We start from the raw sequence: 3,592 nt of genomic DNA on the forward strand, positions 1-3,592 counted from the left end.
CCAAGGTCTTTGGCTAGATGCATGTGTTAGCTTTGCCCCTCTTTAGCTATAGAACCATCATTTTTATTTTGATTATTTACTTTTCAGCCCTTCCCCTAAAACCAATTAGAAAAGCCCTTGTAAGAGTACTCTCTGGTCAAGTAGAGAAGCTCATATTGTTTATGGTGCATCCCTAGGGCTAAGTAGAGATACCTACTTATGTGCCTTTCTCTAGCTTTTTCCCCTTTTATTTTATATATTTACTTTTCAGCACTTTTATTTTCATTTATTTGCTTTTTAATTGCGTGGTTTGAGTATTTAAATTCCTAGATGTGAATGGTTAGGTTGCTTTTAGATGCACTTGTGTTGGGTCAGTAGTTAGAATTAGATCACCATAATGAATATGTGCACTTTCGCATTACTAGAAGAAACCTAAAATAAAATGGTTGCTCTCTTTGTGTTCGACCTGTTAGCTACACTGATTCGTACGCTTATGGTTATATTTTAAATTTCAAAAATAAGTTTTTGACGCCGTTGCCGGGGAGACAGCTCCATGTTATTTTTCGCTTTCTTTTCGTAAATCAAAGTGCTTTGTTTGCTTTGTGTTGTTTTTGTTTTTGTTTTTATTGAATTCCTGAGAAGAACAACTTGTAGTAATAGTTGTATCAGTGGAGGTTGTCAAGCCTCATAGTATGATAAAGCCAGTTTTTGCCCTGTAGCAGTACCTCAGGAATTGACTTGAGCAACCCTGGATCCCTGTGCCGGTAAGCTCCCGAAAAGCCAAAAAAAATAAAAATCAAAAAATAAATAAAAAAAGCTCTTTCTTTCCATTCTTTTGTGCTTATCTTACTCTAGTTGTGGGTAGTTTTCTGTTGCATGAGTGTTAGGTTGGTACGTAATATTAAGAATCGGTTAGAAAGAAGAGATCTAACAAGTAGTGACCCTATACGTTTGCTCTCTTTAAAACCTTTCAATATGGGAGACCAACATCAAAACCCTCCACCAAAATATCTGAAAGATAGGTTCTACCCTGCTAGAACAGCCCAACCTTCTTGCATAGTTCTACCACAAGCCCAGGGCAATAATTTTGAGCTCAAATCTCAGTACATCACTATGTTGCCCCACTTTCATAGGCTGACCTCTGAAGATGCATACCTATTTCTAAGGAAATTTGAAGAGGTATGTGTTCTAATTAAGATCCAACAGTTTTTTAATGATGTTATTAAGCTTAGGTTCATCACATTTGCATTGAAAAACCAAGCAAGAAGTGGTTGTATGGGTTACCCACAAATTCCATAACCGCATGGGAATAGTTCACAGTTGTCTTCCTTAAGAAGTTTTTCCCAACTCATAAGACCAATAAGCTTATAAGTGATATCCTTCAGTTTAGGCAAAAGCCTAGTGAGTCATTTTCCAAACTTATGGAGAGATTCAAGGATCTACTCCAAGAATGCCCTCATCATGGCCTAGACTTATGACATTTATGTCAAATAATTTATGAGGGTATTGATTATCCAACTAAACAAATGATAGAGTCTATGTGCCTTGGGGGATTCACATCCTTTATAGATGAAGGAAAGGCATGGGAATTCTTACTTGACTTATCTAATAAAACCCATGAGTGGGAGTCAACCCAAGAGAGTGAAAGAACCATAGGAGGGAAATGATATTTTGTGGATGGGTTAGTAGCCAAGGAAGTCCACCTGGATAGCCTAATCAAGAGGATTGAGGCTATTGTTCCTGGAGAGCCATCATTAGTCAATTTGGTTAAGATGTCTGCTTGGTGTCAGTCCCCTGGACATGTCATAGAAGAATGCCCCAACACCTCTTGGGGCACTTCCATTGAAAGTGTGAATGCCTTATATCAGAACAATCCATATAGTAACACTTACAATCCAAGATGGAGAAATTACCCAAATTTCTGCTGGAACTAGGGCAACCAAGCAGGACCTTCCAATTTTTATAATCAAGGTCAACCTGGACCCTAAAGACCTCCCTTCGCACAATAATCTTTTTCTCAAAATACTTTTCCTAGGCCAAATGTAGGATCTCAGGCTAGTTTTCCTAGGGCCCCTCTCTTATCATCTTATCAGTAACCCCTTAGGTTTACCAACATTGGAGAGGCAAGTAGAATAAGTGACTTGAAAAAAAAGATGGCCCTCCTCATGACAAGCCATCAAAATCTTACGAGAGAACTCACCCACATTGTCTCAATTATGCGTGAGAGGGAGAAGGGAACTTTACCCAGCAACCAGAGCCTAACCCTAGGCATCATCAGCCTATTAGTTCACATGCGCCAATTAATGCACCATTGAATATAATATAAGGTCAGACCCAACAAGGGACCTCCAATCAATGTAATGTTGTTTATGCCCTTAGGAGTGGTAAAGGGTACCAATAGAGTGTTCCTAAATCTTCCTCATCCATTACTCCTATTAACTCTCCTTCAGTTGAGGACACAAGTGTGCCTCTTGTTCCAGGTTCGTCTGATGAACCTAAAGATTCTTTTGAAACTAAAGATGATTTGGTTGAGGAAATAAAAAATGATTCTTTTAAAAAAGGGCAAATCCCTAATAGTCTTTATGTTCCTCCTGTCCCATTTCTTAATCGCTTGGTAGACAAAAAGAAGACTGCTTCCATGGATAAAATTTTAGAAGTCTTCAAAAAGGTAGAAGTGAACATCCCTCTTTTGGATGCCATTTCCCAGATCCCCGCCAATGCAAAGGTAATGAAAAATTTGTGTACTCACAAATGTATCACTAGTGTGCCTAAAAAGGCGTTCTTTACAGGTAATATTAGTTCCATAATTACTCAGCCTATAGTAGCCAAGTATAAGGATCTAGAGAGCCCTACCATAGCTTGTGTTATAGGCAACACCTACAATGAGCATGCCTTACTTGATCTTGGTGCAAGTGTTAATCTTTTGCCTTACCATATGTACAAGCAACTAGGATTGGGAGAATTAAAAGCCACTGGAACTACTCTTTAGTTGGCAAATAGGTCTGTTAAGATTCCTACAGAGATAGTTGAGGATGACTTACTAAAGGTGGGGGAATTTATTTTTCCTTTTGATTTCATTGTGTTAGATACCAAGCCCTTCTCAACCAAGGATGAGATCCCCATAATTCTAGGAAGACCATTCTTGGCTACTAGTAATGCATAAATCAATTGTCAGAATGATTTCCTAAGGTTATCTTTTGGCAACCAAACTGTTGAGTTTAACATGTTTAGGATAGGCAAGCAACCACATATGGAAGAAGAGATCAATATGCTTGAGGATTTTTTGGATTTTTCTGATGATTTAATTACCAACTTTGAGATTAATTTTGATTTAGAATTTCAAGAGTGTATGGATGAGTTGGATGATGATAATGAAACTTTATTTTCTAAAGTCCTAAGTCTTCACACACCTGTGGAGCCCTTAGGACCCCTTTCCGATTCCATTCCCAAATTTTCTATAGTTGAGCCCCCTAAGCTAGATCTTAAGGAGTTGCCATCTAATTTGAGGTATGCTTTCCTAGGGCTTGATCAGACTTTTCCTGTAATAATTTCTTTAAATTTGACTTCTAGCCAGGAAGAGGAGTTACTTAAAGTGTTAAAAGACAATAAGGAA

At 38.1% G+C, this 3,592-nt stretch overlaps 1 non-coding gene across 1 annotated transcript; it reads right to left on the reverse strand.

The window, feature by feature from the left end:
- Positions 1-1,340: 1,340 nt before the first annotated feature.
- LOC122094523 lies at positions 1,341-1,447 on the reverse strand. Its single transcript, XR_006144838.1, has one exon. It is a non-coding gene; the product is annotated as a small nucleolar RNA R71 (small nucleolar RNA).
- Positions 1,448-3,592: the final 2,145 nt, after the last annotated feature.

This window comes from Macadamia integrifolia, chromosome 11 (genome assembly GCF_013358625.1).
Source record: "Macadamia integrifolia cultivar HAES 741 chromosome 11, SCU_Mint_v3, whole genome shotgun sequence".
NCBI lineage: Eukaryota > Viridiplantae > Streptophyta > Magnoliopsida > Proteales > Proteaceae > Macadamia > Macadamia integrifolia.